The sequence below is a fragment of the Protopterus annectens genome, chromosome 2.part0 (assembly GCF_019279795.1).
Source record: "Protopterus annectens isolate FY-2018-M chromosome 2.part0, PAN1.0, whole genome shotgun sequence".
Taxonomy (NCBI): Eukaryota; Metazoa; Chordata; order Ceratodontiformes; family Protopteridae; genus Protopterus; species Protopterus annectens.
Window position 1 is genome coordinate 481,468,584 of NC_056728.1, and position 24,482 is coordinate 481,493,065.

The 24,482-nt window shown below is 39.1% G+C and overlaps 1 long non-coding RNA gene across 1 annotated transcript in view; it reads right to left on the reverse strand.

Annotated features, from left to right (window-relative positions):
• LOC122793724 overlaps positions 1-10,306 on the reverse strand; it is a 47,163-nt gene extending 36,857 nt beyond the window's left edge. Inside the window, exon 1 of the long non-coding RNA XR_006363517.1 lies at positions 10,194-10,306. This is a non-coding gene — a long non-coding RNA (uncharacterized LOC122793724). The remainder of the gene's footprint in view (positions 1-10,193) is intronic.
• Positions 10,307-24,482: the final 14,176 nt, after the last annotated feature.

Genomic DNA, 24,482 nt, shown 5'->3' on the forward strand with positions numbered 1-24,482 from the left:
GGTATCTGCCCTGCCTGCCAGGGAATGCCTGTGGTATCAGTAACTCTGATGGCACCTCTTCAGGTTACTGTAATGGTATCTGCCCTGCCTGCCAGGGAATGCCTGTGGTATCAGTAACTCTGATGGCACCTCTTCAGGTTACTGTAATGGTATCTGCCCTGCCTGCCAGGGAATGCCTGTGGTATCAGTAACTCTGATGGCACCTCTTCAGGTTACTGTAATGGTATCTGCCCTGCCTGCCAGGGAATGCCTGTGGTATCAGTAACTCTGATGGCACCTCTTCAGGTTACTGTAATGGTATCTGCCCTACCTGCCAGGAATGCCTGTGGTATCAGTAACTCTGATGGCACCTCTTCAGGTTACTGTAATGGTATCTGCCCTGCCTGCCAGGGAATGCCTGTGGTATCAGTAACTCTGATGGCACCTCTTCAGGTTACTGTAATGGTATCTGCCCTACCTGCCAGGGAATGCCTGTGGTATCAGTAACTCTGATGGCACCTCTTCAGGTTACTGTAATGGTATCTGCCCTACCTGCCAGGGAATGCCTGTGGTATCAGTAACTCTGATGGCACCTCTTCAGGTTACTGTAATGGTATCTGCCCTGCCTGCCAGGGAATGCCTGTGGTATCAGTAACTCTGATGGCACCTCTTCAGGTTACTGTAATGGTATCTGCCCTGCCTGCCAGGGAATGCCTGTGGTATCAGTAACTCTGATGGCACCTCTTCAGGTTACTGCAATGGTATCTGCCCTGCCTGCCAGGGAATGCCTGTGGTATCAGTAACTCTGATGGCACTTCTTCAGGTTACTGTAATGGTATCTGCCCTGCCTGCCAGGGAATGCCTGTGGTATCAGTAACTCTACTGGTACAATGGTGCCAGGCATCCACCTTATACCTTGGATGCTCATAAGAGTCCATTAGCAAACCTAGTGGTCTCTATGAACAGTAAGGGAAAGCTCTTATTTTCCTGTGAGCACCACCAGGATGTCCTGGAATACCCACTGCCACCAGTACCATAGTCATAATTTAAGTCTCATGCAGAAGAATCATTGTTGGTATCTTACAGTTACAACTATTTCTTGTTCTGAGAACCGCTTTGCAATGTTGAGGAGCTAAGTAGCATACTCAGTGACAGGGTCTGATATGAAACATGCCATTCTGAACAAGTGGAAAAGGGAATGCAAGTTGTGAAATATGGTAGTCAGAGTTTTAGTTTACAGGATGCACATTAAGTAGTGCAGAGACAGTGGTACTTAGTGAAACCATTTCTAGCAGGCTTAACATAGGAAACACAGGGAACCTAACCTCCTTTGACATGTAGATGCCCATACCTGCTTAATGCACATCAGAGGTGCTCAGGTGTGTGCACATTGTCATGTAGGCCAATACATGAGACTTTGCCTATAGACGCATTACATAAAAACAGCAATTTGGAAATACTGACACGCTAACTTGAGCCCTAATTTGCATAATTATCATGCTCAAAGGCTTGAATCAGCATGGTATAAACCTCAGCGCTTGCTAACAGGTATATCTTGTCACCAAAGAAGTTGTAGAGGTCAGATTCACAACTGGATTTTCACCTTATACTAATTTCTGAAGGTATGTGCAACATTTATCTTACACTTCCATAGCACCAATTGTTAACTAATGTTTCTTTATGATAATATTTGATGTGAGAAACTTAGTAGTCATTGTTAAATATTTCACAAGGCTAAAGTACTCATTGTAAACAACTACTGTGAAGGATATTGTGATGCACACCAAAAAAGGAATTGTGAAATGCAGCAATTAAAGGTGTCAGCTCAACACTGCCCTGTGATATGCTGGACACACATTCCCCTTTTTAGTATTAATGTGGGACATGGATAATTGTTTATAGCATTAGCTTGGCATTGTAACAGTATACCTCAGTCACATCAGATTGTATCTTTATTGTTCCTGTGGGTAACTGTGTATGAGTGTATTGGGAACATGGCAGGTATAACACAGGACCGATGGAAGAAAGCATGTTATAGGATGTATACTCCACTGAAGGCTGACATGAAGGGGGGTGAGGACACCTTACGGTTGCCTGTGGAAGTATGAGTAGCTCTGTCAGTTTTGTGTGTGTGTGTGTGTGTGTGTGTGTGTGTGTTTTCAGCAGGGGTGTTCCTATTCTAGGGCATTGGGTAGGGTTGTACAGCTGACACTTATGTGTACATATCATTCCCATTTGAGTGTACTGGATGGATGGTACACTGTAGATTGTCTAGTTTGACAAGCACTCCTTGCTGGCATACAAACATAGTATATCCTTTTTCAACAGAGGAACATTCCTGACAACAAAAAGTGATGGAAAAACAAGTTCTCCCATACGAGGAATGAAGTGTTAGTTTAGGGTCTTCATCTCCATGGCTGACAGCTGCTTAGGCAGTAGATTGCTGGTCAGTCGTATCATTACTCTGCTTGGCAGGATATTGTAGTTGATATTAATGCTATGAACTGGTCAGATGTAGGGCCACTGATATTACACATGGTGCCAAATATCATGCTGTTTGCCTTGCATAGGCATTGATAGGGCACTAGGATGTGGGCTGTCAGTTGAACCACCGTTGGAGGAGACAGAAGTGATTCTGGTGTCTGTACATGGGGGAAGGGGGTTAGAGTCATCACATTCTTGTGATGGGGTGTTAGATCTTGGAGATGATATGTAACATGACACTTAAGCATCAGTTGGAGATGTGTGTAGTGCACTGTCTCTATTAAGGTATCACTGATATGGTCTGATACCTTTAGTATTGAACATGAGACTAATGTTGTATGCTTCCTGTACATTAGATATACCAGAGATACAAACAACAAGGGCACCTGGTAAGATAAGGTTATATTATCCATTATTGCCACTATTTTAAATACATATTCATTCTATACTGGGTGTGTAATAGAGGTGTTAACTTTCACTTACATTGGCCTTCTGGTTTGGTGTGTTTACAGGTAATTCCCTATCTAGCTTCACCATCATGGAACTTCCACTGCCTGATGCAGAAGTCAAATCTGATTCTGACAATGATGGAGGTAAACAGATGGCATGGTTTTGGAATACAGTGTCCCCCACCCAGGCCATGGACACTGCCTCTGTGCCTGCAGACACCACTCAAGACACAAACACTACACATGAAGGACAGGTTGGTGCAGACACACACAGTCAGGACAGTATGTCACCTCCTGTGTATCTTAGCCACCCATGTCTGCTACAAACTCCATAAGGCATGGGGTGAGCACATGGATGTGTGTACTGGTGCATGAAAATGGCATAGGTACCAATTTCCCCAGAACTAGCTGTGTCATTGGATGCAACCTAACTCATGTTAAGAGGCATCTTGGAGGCCCAGGCTAACAATACCTCAGCCTTTGCAAAGGTGATATGGGTACTGCATGGTATGTGTGATGATCTGTGGAAGTGCATGCTCTGTATGTGCAAAATGTTTGACCTTGTCAAGTCACCTACTTGTGCATGGTAAGTCATCACATGCTCCCATGCTGTGGGCCAAGTGTGGTTAACATCAACACTCCACCTCTGTCTCTAATGAGGGTAGTCATCATGGATAGGGTAGGCCAAAGTCATGATGATTCAGCACTACCACATCCACAGCAAGAATCTGTGGCACTGTGTACAGACAGGAGAGACTGTCCCTGAGGTAATGGTGCTTGTGCTAGTACTACATCTGGTAATGGACATTGCTCATGGTCACTCAATGCACATATATCTAGCCAAGGCTGCATTAATGTCAGTCATGCTCCTGGAAGAGGCAGCTCCTATAGTTGGAGATAGACACATGATTTCCACACATTTTTAATGCATGCCCTAGAGCTGCCTATTAAATCAAGCCACAGTGCAACACCTGCTGCTGACATGTACACACACACACACACACACACACACACACACACACACACACACACACACACACACACACACACACACACACACACACACACACCAGTACAACCCCTAGTGTCTCACACAACCATCTATGACTACTGTAGACTTACAGATAACACTAACACATGTATCAGCACCTGTATGGTGTCCTTATCAACATGATATCAGCCTACAATGTTGGTGTCATGAAACAATGAAATATGAGGCTCAGTTAAAGTCAGAAAACATGGTACCTTTCAGGTTGATGACATGAAACACTGTGGCGACTGGCAATGATAATAATCTTTTGCATGTACATATTCACTAAAGCTGTTGCAACCCACCAAATTCCATTGTATGCACACCAAATTTTCAATAGAATCATTAACAGTGCTCATTGGACATCGCATTGTGCTCTTTATACATTTCTGAATTACTCTGTCATCTGCTTTGCCTCATTTGCATAACATTGCCCTATATTTTAATTCTGTTGCTCATTACAAACTCATTATACTGCTATTAGCATATACTCTGAGCAGCTGTCTCCACCGCTTGCACTCGTGTCCTGCTATGCACGCACCCTCTGCATGTCTGTCATGCATAATCGCTTACTGAAATGTAATCAATGTTGCTCAATCCCACCCTTTACACTGTACTGCATAACAAAACTGTTTAACTGTTTTGTTTTCCACAGTGGCCTACACAACACACTGCACAGGTCAAGTTGCTTCGCTCTACAAGGACGGAACTACTTCCTGTATGGAACTGCTTTATTTTATGCCATTTCAATGTTCAAGTATTTTCACAATAAAATGCCATAAAAATACCATTTGTCTCGCAGATTTGTTCTAAGTGGTACATCTTATAGTTAATTAATATTCTACCCATATCAATAAATTTATAAGGTTCTTCCACATCTACCCATATCAACATATATATAAAACTCTGCTGCATTAAAAATTAAATCACTTTTATCTGTCTATCTATCTATCTATCTATCTATCTATCTATCTATCTATCTATCTATCTATCTATCTGTCTATCTACCTATCTATCTAGCTATCTATTTTAATAAATCTTCAGCAGAAAGAGGCCTGATGAATTACCACAAACTGATTTCCTAGTCTGCCCCCAGATGAACTTTAGAAAGAAAAGAGAATGCACTAAACCAGACATTTAGAGAAAGCAAACAAGCAAAAAGGAATGTTATTCAAAAGCATTCACGCAGCATCAGTGGAAGATACAGTGTTGCTAAGACTACATTAATAGCAAATAAATGAACTTGAATGTCACTAGTGTATAGGACTGTATGCATCTTGTACTGTTAATTTAAAACTATGTTTTTATGTTTAGCATGTATTCTGTGGAAACTGACATTTCTTTCCTCAGTTTCATTTCTCTGCATTTCAAGGACACATATAAGCTTGCCCATTTATCATTCTGTAATTTCGTTCTTTGTAGAACATTCTTGATTAAATAAGGCCATCCATTCTGAGTGTTGTAGGTACGATCCTTTTTCAGTGTTTTCTTTGCTTAGCTATTTCTATACTGCTTAACAAAATTGTATTCAGCAGTCATCTAACTTAGCAACAGGAGCTCTTGTGTAGCAATTCTGCTAAATGCATTATGAGCACGTCAGATTACCATGTATATAAGGCATAGTGCGATGTTCAAAAATGCTTAATTTGCTTAAAAATAGTGCACCAAACTGCAGAAAACAATGAAAATTCCATCTGGTGAACAAAACTTAAGCCTGCAACCTCCATATTCTTCCTGCATAATAATTAATTAGCACCTGTCCAGCATTAAGTCTGCTATGGGTATCTGAATCACTCTTACATTGCTATAAAAGAAAACCCTCAATCACAACTGTATCTCATATACAAATGGGACTTATATATTTACAGAAATATAAAAGACAGACATTGTTTACAGACAGGACATATAACCTGAGAGGGTATAGATATTAAAACTTGATCATTTTTATACATCTTTCACAAAAAAAAAAAATGAAAAACAAGGATATTGAAATAAACAAGGACATCAACTGACACAGGACGTAAAAAACACTGCTTTAGTGCACTGCACATGTATAGCAGAAAATAATAGCTGACAGCTGATTGAATATTTTTGGATTCTATGCTTATAATTTGATTTAATGAACCTACATAGAATGAATCATTTTTTCAATATTCTGCTTAACAATAGTATCACAGTGGGGGAGCTAAAGGTGCAAACAGCATTAAGAATGAGAAAATATCAAACAACTGGATCTTTTAGAGGAAAAAAGGCTGAATAAAGCCAGTCCTACAATAAAAGATAAGTTATCAGAATTTTAGAGGTTAAAGTGTAAATTAATTAAGCAGATATAGGAGATACTACAGAGATTAAGGAAGCAAGATTGTTTATTTAGAGTGCTACACAAAGGAGATGGATAAAATCAAAAGTGTGTGTGTGTGTGTGTGTGTGTGTGTGTGTGTGTGTGTATATATATTTGTGTGTGTGTGTGTGTGTGTGTGTGTGTGTGTGTGTGTGTGTGTGTGTGTGTGTGTGTGTGTTTGTGTGTATGTGTGTCTGTATAGGTACATGATGAATACCCAAAGAAATATCTATTCGAAATCTATTTTTTCAAACTAAATTGTTCATAAAAAGACTACACTAAAAGCAAAAAATAAAAAGTAAAATAACTGTTTTTCTGGGAGGGAAAAGCCTCACTGTATCCCATCACACACACACACACACACACACACACACACACACACACACACACATATATATATATATATATATATATATATGTCAACTCCAAGATTGCACAATACCTGAGAAAGGTCTTAAATGACCCCATTTCTGGTACAAAGTATATACATATATATATATATATATATATATATATATATATATATATATATAGATAGAGAGATAGATATTTATGGGTGTAGGGCACTGGATAAAATGGACAGTGTCCTGACACCCAGTAGACAGAAGTTATAATGTCAAAGTCACCAATATCGACATGTTCTGTGCATGCTCTGAGGATTACCCTGGAGCAGACTAAACCAAACATCAAGTGTTTTTGCAGGGGGGGGGCAATCCGCTGTGCCCCCATGAGGGAGGCTGTACCCCCAAATCCTCTGCTAATTATATATACTAACTCTGAGATCACACAATCACTGGGGAAAGGAAATAGTTCCCTACTTGAGGACTGTTGATCTCGCACATCTGTCAACAACCTGTCTGTGCCGATCAAATGGTGTTGCTTGTACTGGGTCTATATCATATGAGCGAATCACACAAATTGCAAATGCTCATAATATCGAATGTACCGGATCTCAAAGTGCTTTTTCTGTGATCACGGTACAGTGAAGAATGGGATATTTGCCCTTTCCTCATTGTAGTGCGATCTCGGAGTTGGAATATATATTTAGCGGGGTGTGGGGAGCACAGCCCAGCACAATAGGAAGTTTGAGGTCCGGTACATTCGATATTATGAGTGTTTGCAATTTGTGCAATTTGCTCATATGATATAGACCCGCTGTACTAGGTGTTGAGGTGCTGTCTCTTTGATCAAGTGCTCGGCACCCATACACACACACACACATATATATTATATATATATATATATATATATATATATATATATATATATATATACATATATATATATATATATATATAGAAGGATATAGATATATAATCTCTAAAAGAAATAGCAGCAGTGAAGCCTGTAAAGCATATTTAATAATACTGAAGAAGCAAGGCAGAAACTGCAGAAATGTATCATTGTGGTATGCATTAAAAGGTGTACAGGTCAGATTAAATAACATTTGCAAGTTTCAGTTTATTGATATTAACAACAGTAGCAAAAAAGGTTACAAAAATTAGAAATGCATGGTACAGTAATCAAAGAATCCAGTGGAACTAAACTACATTTCTCAACCCCCTCTATCTATACGATGTCTTTTGACATTTAAATGTCCACATCCTTGCCATTTCACACTAAAAGGCTTTAATTTGTACGTGTATTGATTTTAATAATTTTGTTGACCAGGTTAGTCCTACTAGACCAGTGATCTCTTTTTCATGTGAGGTCCAATGCAATATTTCTACTGAGCAGAGGAATTCTGGCAAGATCAGCTTCAAAACATTAAGGTTACATGTTATGATCTTTGTAAACTTTACATTATTATGTCCTATAAGTGCCATGGGATTTTTCACATACCTGTAAGCTACTTTAGTCAGCTCTATTGCTGCAGATGTATGCTAAAGGAGATACAAGTTCGACTTGTTTTGACAAATTATGTATCATCAGACTACAGTTCTCCTTCAGCTTACCATTTCTTCCAGAAATTCCCACATATTTTACTGTCCTTCCAAAAACAGCAAGTATATCTCTTTACAGCTCAAAGAGCATAGTATTATATATGGATCCGCAGTGCTATGTATCTTTGTGTATGTATGGCAGAAATGAAATCAGCAAAGAAAGAAAAGGAGACAGTAAGAGCTGGCAAGGCATATAATTTAGGAAAAGTTAAGTTATTGCTTTTCATTTCAAATCAGCAGATTTGCACAACAGTCCAAGAGTGCATGAGTTGCAGAACTAGTTTACACGACATTCTGAATATCAGTTTAGACAGGGTAATGCCCTGCTCTGTGATAATGAAAATAGGGTATAAAGTTCCAAACAGAAACATGATGCTGGCTGTGCATTGAAAAGTACCACTGATGGCTAGTGAGCCTAAAGTTACAGGTGGTCATGAAGTCAGCTAGGCAGGATGAGGGCAAAAACTTGGGATGTGAACCACCATTAGTTATTTTACGCTACAGAATTTTGGCAGTGTGTAGGGTACCATTTAAAAGAAATCATATTTTATATAGCACATGCTATGATGGAACATAGTCGTCTGCAATTATAATCAATCATTAAGTGCATGATCAGATGAGAATTATGCCATAAGAGTTGTAAGGCCAATATAAGTGTAATTGAGTGTAATGTCTCACAGTATCATTAATATGATATATAATTTCCTTAACTCTGGCATCTGGCACAGAGGAGTAAGAAGCTGTTAACAAGCTATTTTCATTGGTCCAGGGTTTGATTCCCTGGGCCTCTATTGCCTTACTGTGTGACTTTCAGCAAGCCAAGTCACCATATGGTACTCCTGGGCTCAGTCTTGAAATGGGCAGTGCAGTGGAGATCAGTGCTCTGCCCTGGTCAACAAATACAAATACAAATAAATAAAGTACTTAGTATAATCTGCAATTCTAATGGCCAGCTGCTATCTTTCTAATGGTGTATATTTTCCTGTCTCAGCTTTTATTGTGTCTGCTTAAATATAATTTAACAGAAAAATAATGTTATAGAATTAAAGCTGTTTCTTGTTACAGACTCAAGAAGATTTGAATTCTACATTTTATGGGCCCTTTGCTATTCACAATTTGTTGATAAGATTTGTCTTGTTGACCATAGAGGAGACTCATGGAGGGAAAAAAATCAAAATACAATAAAAGGCAATGCATTGTAACATACACGTTAATAATGGACATAAGTAATTGCAGAATAACATGGTAAACAAATATGCAGAACTACCCAAGAATGAATAGTTTAATAGTAGGCCACTTCTTAGTAGTTATTCTTTATAAAAATATATAAATAACATTTTTTATTATAATTTATTACAATTTTAAAAATAAAAAAATGGTATATACCATAATAGTACTCTAATCAACACTGACAAGAAATTATGTATTATTATTATTATCACAAAAACAGCATAAAGAAAACACAGAGGAAGGTAAATGTATAATACAATAAATACAAGCTAAAATAAATTACATTTTAAAAGGAATAATTTTGCTTGTCTGAAACAAAAAGATGTTATGAGATGTCCTGATGCTATTGCTTATGTAGCTTTTTACATTAAGGTAGAATAGCATCTGGCATTTTATTCATAAAATTTAGCATACTTTTCTTCAGGTATGGTTTGCCACACAAGTTTAAGTACAATGTTTTCAGACTGTGACTCTATCTATATACATCTTCAGATGCCCCTCCCAATTTATAATGACATCAAACAGATGTTTCAAGGCCTTGCTGTTCCAAAACATTGTACTTCTTTTTAAATGTTTATTTTATTAGTTGATTTGTCCATAATATAAAGGAGGGGTGATTTAATAAGGGTAACCTGGAAACCAGAGAGATTAGAGGCCCCAGTCAAGGTAACAAACAAAATTATTACAAAATAGCATTTGTAAACACCTTTATCAATCTTCCCAAATGTTAATCTTACTTTTTGCTTGTTTGCTTGTTTAACTGACTGACAGTTGCAGTGTTGTTTGCACTTTGCTCAGGTCTGGGCCTGCAATGTTATCCATGTCATGTCCAGTCATTATTCAATATACCATACCTAGAGCAGTTCAAAAGCAGACAACACACAACATTTCATTGCAAGTAACCATCATACTGAATTAATGGCATTCACTATCACAATTAAGCTGATTAAATATAAATGAAATTGCACATTTAACAAGCAAATTAGTATGTTGTCGTACTTATTTATATTAAAGCACTTATTTTCTTATTTAAGTTTTACTTTTTGTTAACGATGGACAGTGACCACACAACTTGCCAGCTGATAGGTATTTCAAACCTGCTTAGCTGAAATGCTGCCAGATATGAATATAACTTTTACAAAATGATCTAGTAACTCTATGATCAGAGTCTGACAATTGCTGGGAGAACTTATCAGTGAATCATTAGCATCGTCTTCATCTTCGAGCTTGTTTATTATAGTGACTTGTCATAACACCATTAATGTGCTCTTGGGACAAGTGTGTATTCTCCCAAAATGCAACCTTTCCCTAACAAGTAAACTCTACTCTGCTCAAAAAAAAATTAGTGAGAATGGTGAAAGGAGAAGAAGAAGCAAATAAATCTAAGCATAACAGCAGTTTCTGGTTTCATACTTAAACTACAATTCCACTTCTATGCCAAAATGCAAAAATAAACTTCAAAACATTACTTCATTTGGCACATGGAGCTTAAAATCAATATCTTATTTTTCAAAAAGACAAAAGAACTAGCACCTTGGCTCATGTCTTCTCAGTTCAAAAAACACATACTTTACTTAATCAATTAACATTCAGTTATCCAATTGTTAGCACAATACACAATTTGAAAGCTAAAGGCATACAAAAAGACATGCAGAAAAACAAGACAAGGTAAAGGGAACATCTTACTATTCATATTACAATATATATTAACAGAGTCTGACACTGTAAATCACATTTAAATCATACACTACCTACAAACTTATCTAATAAAATTCAATGCAATCAGATCAAATCAAGTCAGATGAAATAAAAATAACCCATGCTTCCCTTCATATTAATATTTCAGAAATATTTAAATAAACATTTTCTCATTTAAAAACATTCATAATGAAAAACTTCAATTGATCAGGGTCACTGTTGTGTTTTTCAAAGAAGTGTGATGCAACAAGACTTATGGAAAAGTTATTCCTAATACCTCTAACATGTTCCATATATAACCATTTTCTGGTAGCAATTATGGATCCTAGGAACCTTACATAACTTGTAAGTTATTATACAACTTTCATCCTTTCCCATATAACTACAAACTGTGCAGCCTTTATACTCCTTTGTTAAAAGCCAATAATTCATCCCCATATTAACTACACAACTATCAATATTAGCTGAGTTCCTATATGAAACATTAAGCTTTACATTCCATACATTTCATTAAATGTTACTATATACCAATGCCATTTAAGAATGCGTGCCACCCCTTCAATAAAAGGGGCATAGCAGGTTACAAAAAATATGCCTTCCTTGCTGCTCCCAACTTTACTAGTTCTACTATATACACTCTGTTTAAGTCCTTCATTTTTATGACATGTTGAAACTAACAGATCATGCTTATAACCCCTCACTAATAATCTTTGATTTTTTTCCACAGTTACTTCCTGAAATTTGCTATCCTCTCAACAAAGTGATTTGCAGTTATCTGATATTTCTTTGACATCTTTTATAACATGATTTAAAATGGTGGACCACACTCTTTTACTGTGTCTGTCACCTCCATATGACTGAACTACTTTACATTTATCCAGACTAAATGCCCAAATCTTGCACTCCCCTCACCTCCCATTAAGGGTTGTTATCCACTTTGTTCCAGCACCAGCTGACGCTGAAGATTGTATCCAGCTGTCATGTTGTTGAGACTCTTACTTCAGCCACCTGTTTTCCTTTAATAGAGCTTACCTATACTGCTCTGTTGTGGGGACATTGTTAGTCTTTGACAAAAAGTGAAACATTTCTGAGCCACATGTAGAAATTCTCTTTGCATACAGCTATCCATTTTAGACTCTCTAGCCAGTCTGCATAGAAGTAGCCCTTGGATAAGATGAAATAAAATGTTCAATATGCCTTACATTATTCATTCGTTATTCGATCACTACTGGTCCAGCCTTTTGAAGACCAAAATGTGTTCCCAATCCTCTAATGCATCCCTTCCAGGCTTCCAATGTAAGGGTGGGGGCACTGATGGCTGCATTTTAAATAGACCATAGGGTGTTATGAAATACTGGTGAGTTAATTCTTGTTTGCATCACTATACACCTATCCTTTCCTATAACTGGTTTCCCTTAAGCTATCTACTAAGAGTCTCCAGAACACCTCTTCTTTAGGATGGTAATAGCACAGGAAGGTCTTTGTCAAATGGGGTAAATATTGTGCCAGGGAACAACCTTATCCTAATGTTTGCTGATTGCTTTATGTAGCTCTAGCACATAAAGACATTTCTACTTTCAGAGAAAAGATAATGACATATTTCCAGATATTTATTGTAGAAGCATTTTGGAGGATGTCAAATTCTCTTTAAAGGTATTCAGATGACCTTAACCCATTTTTTATTAGCTTGGAACAGGCCTTTGTAGGACAAGATTTCTAAAATTCCAACTAGCTCAGAACTTCTAATCACTATGGTTTCCAAAGTGACCTTAACTAAATATACTTACTGGTATGATGAAGCATTTTTATGTGAAAGCGCTTACCGTGGTATATGTATTAAACCATTTTATTTAGTTTATGCTGCCGTGTTCGTCCTTTCAGTATTTTATTTGTTCAGTGGATACTTACTGGTACAATGGACTGCCTGCTGACTTGTTGAGTGCAGTATGACTTGGTTATACAGATGTAGACATTAAGGTTAGGAATGCCTAACTAAAAAAGGATTGTAGAACCCAGTGTAATTCTTCATCTAGTCTAAACTTCTGCAGCCATTAAATATACTCATGAATTTACCTTTACCATTTCTGCAGAATCTGGCCAGGGGACAGAGACAAAGAGGACATGTGGCTTTAAGAAGTAATACATTCAACTTCCTAGACTCCTGTGTTCCATATTAACAGTATTCACATTCACATTCCATATTAACAGTTTCCAGCACTGTGTATACAAATAATAATGCCTGACAGGGTGAACATTATAGAGAAATGACAGACCCTTAAGGATGCAACATTGGGCCTCATCACCCACAGATGGTCCATTACTTCCCTGTAATACCCACCCTGAAGAACATTATTAATTCAGGGGTGGCTCATGCTATAGGACTGTGGGACTGCAGCCCTCCCACCTGTAAAATGGGTCCCCCACCTGTGCATAAAATAAAGTCCCCAGTCCTCCCACCATCTACCGCAGAACATATAAAATTAAAAAAATATCTCGGACTCCGCACATGCGTGCTTAGTTCCTGGTTGCTGTGTTAGGCAGACCAGAACTCCAAGCACGTATGCTTAGGCATTCCTGAGCTCCAGACTGCTCAGTTAGGCAGTCCGGCTAGGGAAGGGAGTTAACTCCACCCTTCCAACCCAGAGATCTGTGCGGGGATGTCCGCACAAACCAGAAGGTCACTGGACTGCATCACCCGCAGGCTGGACCAATAGCAGGAGGCTCCAGCCTCCTCACATCTCGCGGGAGACTGAGACCACAGCATGTGCGGACTAGTATGGAAGACAGGATCTCATTCGCGCAGGCCAGTATAAGGACCGATCGGGGAAAACAACTGCAGAGTACAGGATCGCCATATGGAGGACCGATTGGGGAAACAGGATCACATTTATGGCTGTTCTGGAGACAGGTAGGTGGTGTGTGTGTATAGTCATTCTGGAGACAGATAGGTGGTGTGTGTGTGTGTATGGCCATTCTGGAGACAGGTAGGTGGTGTGTGTGTATGGCCATTCTGGAGACAGGTTGGCCGTTCTGGAGACACATGTGTGTGTGTGTGTGTGTGCGTGTGTGTGCGTGTGTGTGCGTGTGTGTGCATGTGTGTGCGTGTGTGTGTGTGTGTGTGTGTATGTGTGTTTGTGTGTGTAAGTGTGTGTAAAATGTCCCAGTTGCTTCATGGTGGTGGGTAGAGAATAAGGCTTGGACCCTGTACCTTGGGCCTAAGTGACAACAGCTTGAATTCCCTACCCACCACCATTTCTAAAACATTTTCAGATTTTTGCCTCATATTTGTTCTATTCCTCATAAAATCTGTGGTTTCTGTATTTTTGTTACTTAAAACAGGCAGTGGTGCAGTGGTAGCAGTGTTGCCTGACAGCTATGGGTTGTCTGGTTTGATTCTTGGCTGGGGTGCCTTCTGTGTGGAGTCTGCATGTCCTCCCTGTGTTTGTGTGGTTTTGCTCTGGTGTCCTCAGTGGATATTTGCCCCTATTTTTTTGGACTGTATTCCCCATTATTGACCTCGTCCAGGTATTTTGTGCCAAGGTTGAGAGCTAAAGTGATAACTTAACTCACTGAATATGTTTGGGGGCTGTATTATTGGCTTTGTTCAAGTGTTTTGTGCTAAGATGTTGACAGCTATGGTGAGAACTAAATTCACTAAATGGTAGCTGTCAAAGTAAAAAACTTCAAAGACCAATACATGTAAGGTTCAGTTAAGGTATATTTATTTACTTGCCGCAAGGAGACAAAAACATGCAAATACAAGGATTTGTCTAACTACTAACAGGAAGTACGTTTATTCTTATACTGTTTTACAAGACATGGCCTTCTATGGCTGACGTAATCAAACACAACTTTCAGTAATGTTCTACAGCAGATGTTACTCAGATTTTCTGCTGACATGACTAGATTTGTGAGAAACTTTTGAGAAAAACAACCTGGCCTTGGTGGGCTCTAATTCGTTTACAAGCTTCCATTATACAGTGTTACATTTCAAGGTACTCTTCTAATTCAGGTACAAGCAAATGCTGATTGCAGTTCATATTTTCAAACAGGCTTTGTCCTAATTATCTATAGCTTCTGCAGCTGTGTATTTTCTCACAGCACAAATGGAACTTCTTGTCTAAGCTTCATACAAGTAGTATTGTTCTATTCATTATTTTCTTAACATAAGCAGAAATCATCTGCTTCTCAGTAAATTTCCAAGGCACAAGCAAGATTTTAGCTAACAATACAAGGTCAGAAAGCATCTGCAGTTTGTACAAATTTATGCAGTATGAAATAGAATAAATGTGTTAACCCTTTTCAAGCTCTAAATGCACTAAGCATATTACTAATACACACACATTCATACATATTTTTATGACATTTCCCCCTTTTAATACTTTTATTCTACTTTCAAAATAAGCATAAACAGTTTGTTTTCTTCTCCTAACCTCTTCCACTCATGATTTGCAGTTAAGAGAGTCATTCAGTTTAAACTTATGAAAGCATTTTCAATCTTTTAACAGTTCTTCAAACTCAGCACTTTGATATAAGGTTTCAGAAACTGACATGTCTATAAGGTCTTTAATCAGTCTTTTCATGCAGGTGATGCAACAACAAACACATACTCCCAGTAGGAGCATTCCTACACAAATGGCAATCAGGATGTTCATTAGGATGGTACCCCACCCCCCAAACCATTTCTGTAAAAAGTCCGTCAGTGGGTTTGGGCCTGGTTTAGTCATGGCTGACACTTGCTGAATTACCTCAAGATGATTGTCTATCTCGTGTTTATGGTCAGGAATATACGAACAGCATTCTTCTTGGATTAAAGCGCAAGCACCACCTCTCGCCGCTAGGGTGAAGTCGAGAGCCATGCGGTTCTGAAGCACTACAGTTCTCATAGCATTCAGTTCATCAGTCACCAATTCGAGAGCGGAAAAAGTTGCATTACTCATTACTTCGAGAAGTTTTGACAGTTTTCTCAGCTCCCAGATCGATTTCACTGCTCCATACGCCGGTGATATGTCTGCCCACGATATAACGCTATCACTCAAGTCCATATGTGTCAGTCCTTTGCCTATGGAATGATGGTCTTTCCAACATGCATTGATTTGTCCCACTGGATTTACAGGTTTCTTGACGACCTCTCGGACATTTTGAATTTTTCCTCAAGGCAAAACTGCAGTGTGTCGTATGGCCGGAACCAGGTAACCCAAAAAACAACTGCCGAACCAATTCTCAGGTAACCATTTGTATGCCTTTCTGCCACACACAAAGTAACAATCCTCTACTTTAGTAGTAACTTTGCTATGAATATACACTCGCCCTGCATGAAACATTTTTCTATCTATTATAGACAGTTGTTTATAAAGAACAGAATTATGTTTTACTTCATCAAGTGTTTTATGCATCAATCCAAGAAATGAATCATAGTTTGTATTGCAGTAAAGATCTACATTGTTACCTTTAGTGTAACATTTATAAGGAACAGTCAAATTTCAATTGCTCCAACCCACCTGAACAGTATCATTTTTATAAAAACACACAGTTCCCTTTTGTGGAACAGACAAGTGCAATGCTATTTTATCTTGTGATGTAATGATTGAGGTATCATAAATCAAGTTCTCCCAGGTCTCATTGACCCCTAGGGGGACTGTAGTCATTAATAACCCCCATATGCTGTCAGCAAAGCTGTGCAAATCCAGCAATTCGAAACATTGAAAGTCTCAGCATACACATATTTAATTGCCTGGTAAGTATTAAAGTTTGGATGCCAGTAAATGAGTAATGCTTCACGTTTATTCAGTTCAGTCTGTGTGGCTGGGAAAAGGAAAGGCCACAACAAAAAGATTATTGTCACCATGTCACCAGTACAGTTAACAGGATGATTATGCAATACTTCTGAGGAAAGGGTTGTTCTGCATTCCTGTTTCTTCTGGACTCTATCATTTTTACTCTTGGCATGTGACAAGGTTTTTGTCCAGTTCAAAGTTCTTGAGTAATTTACAGTGCGTCAGGTGGATCCAGGAGGCGCGCTCCGCTATCTTGACTGCAGTGGGTGTCGACAGAAGCACTTGATATGGACCTTCCCACTTTGGTGATGCCCAATTCTTTCTCTTTACTGTCTTCACCCAAACCCAAGTTCCGGGGGACACTGCCACTTCTGACAGTCTGGTTCATTCTTTATCTGAAACAAAATTTGACTGCAACAAATGTTTAGAATTTAACAAGTTTCGCATGTACTCAGCTAGTGTACAGTCAGCTTCCTGATCTGCGGGCATGAGAGATTTCCACTGAGGTATATAATAAGCCCTTCCAAATAACTTTTCAAAAGGAGTTAATCCTTTTGCATTCGGAACAGTCCTCATGCTCAACAGTGCCAGGGGCAGACAGTACACCCAATTTTTCTGCGTTTCTACAATTAACTTCCTTAGCTTATTCTTTAAAATCCCATTATGCCTCTCTACTAGCCCTGCAGATTGTGGGTGATACGTGCAATGATTTTTTTAAGAAATACCAAAATGTCTACTTAACTGTTGTATGGTCTGGTTTACGAAGTGTGCGCCGTTGTCACTGTAGATCCTTTCCGGAATGCCGAATCTAGGGATGATTTCTTTAACAAGGACTTTGGCCACAGTTGCTGCATCTGGATTTTTAGTCGGAAAGGCTTCCACCCATCTGGAAAACATATCTACAATGACAAAACAATACTTCTTATTTTCACATTTATTCAACTCTATGAAATCCATACAGATAGTGTGAAATGGATACGGTGGTGTAGGGAAACTCCCTTGCTTGGGCTTTAATGCCCCTTGTGCATGATGTTTATTACAAACATGGCACATCGAACTAAATTTTTTAGTATAGTTTAAGAATCCATATGTCGTGAACACTTGGTTCACCAGCTGTACCATCCCCCCTGTTGAGACATGGCACTGCCCATGGCTCAACAAAGCTGCATATCTAAACAAATTAGACAGCAATATCGGTTTCCCTTCTTTAGAGATGTAGAGCCCCTTTTCGAGAATTGCTCCTCGTTTTATTCATCTTTGTTTTTCAACTTGCGTAGTAAGTGTCTGCATTGTCTTTAACATTTCTAAGTCTAAAATCTCAGAGGGTTGTAATTCCTCATTCAAAAGAAATACTTCTGAAGCTGCCTGCTTTACAGCTGTATCAGCTCTCGCATTACCTTTTGAAATCCTGTCCTGTTGCTTGGTATGAGCTGTGCATTTACAAATAGCTACTTTCTGAGGTAACTGAATAGATTCTAAAAGATCTAAAATAAACTGGGCATGATTGATTGGTTTGCCAGTAGATGTTATCATTCTTCGATTTTTCCACTGTTGCGCAAAAACATGTACAGTAGAAAAAGCATACTGGCTGTCAGTAAAAATATTCACACATTTACCCTTTGCTAAGGTACATGCCCGTGTCAAGGCAATCAATTCTGCTGCCTGTGCAGATAAATTGTGTGGTAAAGATTTCGCTTCTACAATCTCAGTATCAGAAACTACTGCATATCCTACTAGGTTCTGTCCTGCAGGACCGCTTTTGCATGAGCCATCCACATAGTATGTCACCTCGGCATCATCCAAGGGAACATCCGTAAGGTCTTTTCTAGGCAGTGTCTTTTGCTCAATCACCTACAGGCAGCTGTGTGGTGTGCCATCTGCAGGGGTTGGGAGCAAGGTAGAAGAGTTTAAAGTCGTACATCATTCAATTGTCATCTGAGGTTGGCTCAACAATATAGTCATACAGGAAAGATGCCTAGCAGGGGAAAGATATGCTACCTTCTCTTGCAGTAAAATAATCGCAACTGCATGAGGCACTCTCAATGTGAGAGGGTGGAACAAAACTACTGAGGCCAAAGCCTGTACTTCCATTGCAGCTGCAACTACTGCTTGTACACAGTGGGGTAAAGACCGTGCCACTGGGTCCATTTGTGATGAATAATAAGCAATAGGGTGTTGCTTGTCCCCATGCTGCTGTGTTAACACTGATGTCATATAACCTTGCTTACAATCTACAGTTTGGAAAAAACGTTTATGATAGTTTGGTAATCCCAAAGCTAATGAGGACGCTATTAACTGTTTCAGTTTGCAGAAAGCAGATTCTGCTTCCGGTGTCCATTGTAATAAATCCTGTGCTGCCATAGGCTTTTTATGAATCAGGTTAGTCAATGGTGCAGATTCCAAGGCATAGTTTGGAATCCAACTCTGACACAAATTAGTTGTACCCAGGAAGGACATCATTTCCTTCTTGGTAGTGGGTTTTGGTGCTTGCAAAATCGCTACTTTTCTGTCCTCATCTAATGTCCTACCTCCCTTGGATATTACATATTCTAGGTATTTAACTTGTTTTTTCCAAAGCTGCAGTTTATTTTTCTTTACTTTATGTCCTTCAGTGGATAAAAATTGTAATAGCACTATAGTATCTTCTTTACAATCTTGCTGGGTGGGGGACGCCAGCAGGCTATCATCAACATAAAGCAAAATCTGGCTACCTCTTGGTGGGGTAAATCCCGTCAAGTTGCTTGCCATTTCTTGTGAGAATATTGTTGGACTTTCACAATATCCCTGTGGTAGTCGTGTATATGTATACCTTTTCCCCTGAAATGTGAATGCAAACCAATACTGGCTGTCAGGGTATATCGGTATCTTGAAGAACGCATTGCTGATATCTCCCACAGAAAAATATTTCTGTTGAGGTTTTAAATCATTCAACAGGGTGTGTGGGTCTGGTACCATAGGTGCCCTTGGTATTACTGTGTCATTTACAGCCTGTAAATCTTGGACCATACGCCACTCTCCATTTGCTTTCTTAACAGGAAATAAGGATGTGTTACATGGTGAATCAGGAGATTCCACCGGCACCCCTTCCTTAAGTAAAGCTGCTATAATAGGTTTGATTCCTACCTCTGCATCTTTTCTTAAGGGATACTGTCTTTTTGTGGACTAAATGCTGACTTTGGCGTAATAGTAACTGGTCCCGCTGTACGAATAAGTCCTACATCTGATTTTCCTGTTGACCAGAGAGTTTTTGGTATATTCTGTAAGGCATTCTCTTCCTCCTTCAATAGGAGTGCTAATCAGCTGTCCTTGCTAGACTGCAAGTGTATAGCTGGGTGGGTCTGAGTTATCCAATTCAGCTTCTGCATTTGTATTCCCTGTTCTGACAGTTCTGACTCTGTTTTTCCCATCTCGTGACTTTCTCTCCTAAGTCTACCCATTTTACATTCTTGTCCTTAGTTAAGCTAACATGTGGTAATCGATTAGATTTATAGAGTGCAAAGAACTCCTGGGGCAATGAACAGCTGGCTACACTGTTCCCTTCTGTGTCCCAGTTCAGATTACGTAATATCAATCTGTTTGCACGGTTTCTAAACAATTCTTGCTAATATTCCTTATCAGGTCCTGGTGTGTTACAATAATACAGATTACAGTGCAACAAATGCTGATTATCAATGTCAAGGGTGGGGAACTTGCTGATGGCTACATTCATCAACTCTTCGGTCACCGCCCCTGGACCACTCGTAACCAAGTCCTGACTGTACCAATAAAACGTTTTACTCTCCGTTTGCACTGCAAAGGTATCAATTTGTCGCTGTGCTTCCATACCCTGCATAGTCGGAACTACTGCTATACCAAATAGTTGCATAAGGTCTCTGCCCAAGAGGTTCACTGGGCATTTTGCAGAAATAACAATTTTGTTTTTCTGGGTCAATCCTGAAACAGGATCAGTTATCACAATATTATGGGAGAGGGGCTCCCGATACAGCTATCCATTAGCTGCTTTCACTAATATGTAATTAGGTGACTCTGAGTTCTCTGGCAGTTAGGAGGGATGTATCAGGGTCCGTGATGCCTCTAAGTCACACAAGAATCTGACTTCCCTCCCTTCTACCAGGAGTGTAACTTCTGGTTTCGTGCCTGCTAAATATAGCTCTAATCTCAATAAAGCCAAATCTAATATTTCATTTTCTTCACTATCTGTGACTTCCTGCACTTCCTCTGTTTCTTCTGCCACATTCTCTACTCCCTCTATCACATTCTCATTCGTCCCTTCTCTGCTATCCCCTTCTAGTGATTCCTGACTATCATATAGTCAGTCCTCACCCTCCTTATCTTCCGTGGTTGCTTTCTTGTTTTTCTTGCAATCCCTTGCCAAGTGTCCCTTCTTACCGCATTTAAAACATTCACCCCTTTTCTTTCACCCTTCAAAGTCCTCTGATCGCTGATCAGATTGTTTGTTTCTCTGGGCATTTCTCTTGCACTTTTTCCTGGACTGTACTACATATACTTCTGCTCCGTCTTCTACAGAAAATACTTGGGCTTTCTTTTTCTTTTTGCTATTAAAATGCCTTTCGGCATGCCTAGCATATTCAAGTAATGACTGTAACCTACTTGTACGATGATCTACCATGTGCTTTGTAATAAAGCTGCTTATGGGTGCAATACTGCCTTTCAAAAATGCATTCTTTAACTGCTGCTCATATGGGGAATCGTGTGTCTGATCTTCAGGAACCTGCATTCCACAATGGTTATTAAAACATTCCAATAGTCTGGCATAATATCTGTCAATAGTTTCACCTTCCTGTTGGATGCATTGATTAATGCAAGTCCAGTCTGCCCTAGGCTTCCATTTCTCAGAGATTGGGTCTGTAAGACCTTTCACTCTGTTGTCTAATTCTGTGCTACTATGTGGGAGGGGCCTGAGTGCAGCATTCACGGGGATACCAGTCGCCACTAATCATGTGCCAATCTGGTCCCACAATTTGTCTGACTACTTTTTCTACCTCTTCTCTGTTTAAATTATAACTTAGCCTCATTCCTTGCAAATCTTCTAAGAACTTTCTAAAGTTAACTTTTGGATGGGGAATTCCCTCAGTGGCTTTCTGGATGTCTTCCGGAGTCCAGGGTCTATACACTAGAATAGTTGGATCCTGACCTTCTTGCCCTGCCTGAGGATTAGGCACTTCTATAAGTGGGCATATTTCTTCTTCACTCATAAATCGTGAATTTCTACCCATTTGATATAACTCAATGTCTCCTTTTGAGGTTCCTGCCCGTGTTCGAGACCTGGTCTCGATGGGATCTCTAATAAACGGTTTCGCTTTTGTAGTGTCTCTATTTACAGTGACAGCAGGATATCGCAGGGGTGAACTAACTTGTTCACTTGCCTCATATTCTGGTAAGGAAGGTGGAGGGGCTGACGCTATTACTAAGTTATTGTCCTCCTTATCTAAAAACATTGCTTTTGAATTATTACTCTTTTGTTCCCTTCGGTTTACTTCCTCAATCCACCTGTGTGCTTGAGGAATTCCTAATTGACGTTGCTTTTTTACTCGACCTCTAGAATCGGTTTTAAGCTGTTTGACAAGTTTGACAAGTGAGGATTTTTCTAATTTATCATCAAATTCATACTTATTAACCCATTTTGAGTAGTATTTAATATTATCAGCACGCTGTGACTGCATGTATTTTGCATCTTCGGTTAACGGCGGATTTTGGGATCTTTTTCTACAATTATTACCCATTTTGTTCTACCCTTTTAATCATTACATAACTCCTTATTTTTAACGTGGTACCACGGATTTTGTTATAGTCTCTTCAGAATGACTGCCTACCTGCTCTGTTTCCCTGATCTATGACAAGACAGTAATCTTTTTGTCCCTGACTTGTATAAACAAAGTCTTAACAAAATAAATACAAATCTAGTCCCTGATCTAAAACAGAAAAAAGTAGATTCACCTTACCTGAGCCTTCGTGATTGATCACCTGGTTCGAGTAAACCCGTCCTTCAGTCGCAGATCAGAAAGTGGCTGGTCTCTTTTGTACGACAATTCAGTCAGAGGGCTTTTCAACTAAGAAGAACCGATGTGGTTTCTTCCCCGTACGGTTTCAAGCCATCTGGCCTGTCTGATCCGAGGTGAAGTGAGGGTTTCCGGTCCGAAGGACCAATCTGTCAAAGGAAAAACTTCAAAGACCAATACACGTAAGGTTCAGTTAAGGTATATTTATTTACTTGCCGCAAGGAGACAAACACATGCAAATACAAGGATTTGTCTAACTACTAACAGGAAGTACGTTTATTCTTATACTGTTTTACAAGACATGGCCTTCTATGGCTGATGTAATCAAACACGACTTTCAGTATTGTTCTACAGCAGATGTTACTCAGGTTTTCTGCTGACATGACTAGATTTGTGAGAAACTTTTGAGAAAAACAACCTGGCCTTGGTGGGCTCTAATTCGTTTACAAGCTTCCATTGTACAGTGTTACATTTCAAGGTACTCTTCTAATTCAGATACAAGCAAATGCTGATTGCAGTTCATATTTTCAAACAGGCTTTGTCCTAATTATCTATAGCTTCTACAGCTGTGTATTTTCTCACAGTACAAATGAAACTTCTTGTCTAAGCTTCATGCAAGTAGTATTGTTCTATTCATTATTTTCCTAACATAAGCAGAAATCATTTGCTTCTCAGTACATTTCCAAGGCACAAGCAAGATTTTAGCTAACAATACAAGTTCAGAAAGCATCTGCAGTTTGTACAGATTTATACAGTATGAAACAGAATAAATGTGTTAACCCTTTTCAAGCTCTAAATGCACTAAGCATATTACTAATACACACATTAATACATATTTTTCTGACAGTAGCCATTTAAATTTCAGTCTTCCTTTATTTCATAAAAATAGATGATTTGGCATAGTGATATGTTACTCTGGCTGTTTTCCACAGGGACCTGGGTTCAATAATTGGCAGTGAAATGTATGGTGGTAACACAGCATTTTATTCTAGCAACTTTCCAACATTATACAAGCAATGTTTAAAATTTGTCCCTGGTATTTGGGCTTGTCCCCCCCCCCAAATAAATTTTGGCTTTGTCCAGATTTCTTGTGCCGCAAAGTTCAGAGATACAGCTGAGTGTCGAGTAGATTTTACAAAGAGCTGAGAGCTGCAAGGGAACAAAAGTTTAGTGCTGCTTATGCCGAGTCTGCTTGCATTGTAAATAGCACAACAGGTAGTGTACTTGCATTTAATGCAGAAGGCTGTGGGTTCTACTCCCACAGTAGGTAGATCCATTGCTGATGCTGTACTCTGTTGTAAAGGGGATGGATGCTGCAGTCCTCTTTGGCGAAGATACCTAGTAACTATGAACCTGTTATCAGTTTGCCATCCATTCCCTATTGTGATATTACTAGCATTATAATTTTTTTAATGCAACATAAGCAATTTATTCCTCAAGGGCAACAGGCACTTTATGTGTAAATGAAACAATGACATATAAAGTTGCTTGCTAGCAGTAACCTCTTCATATCATTGCTGGAGCCTTCCTG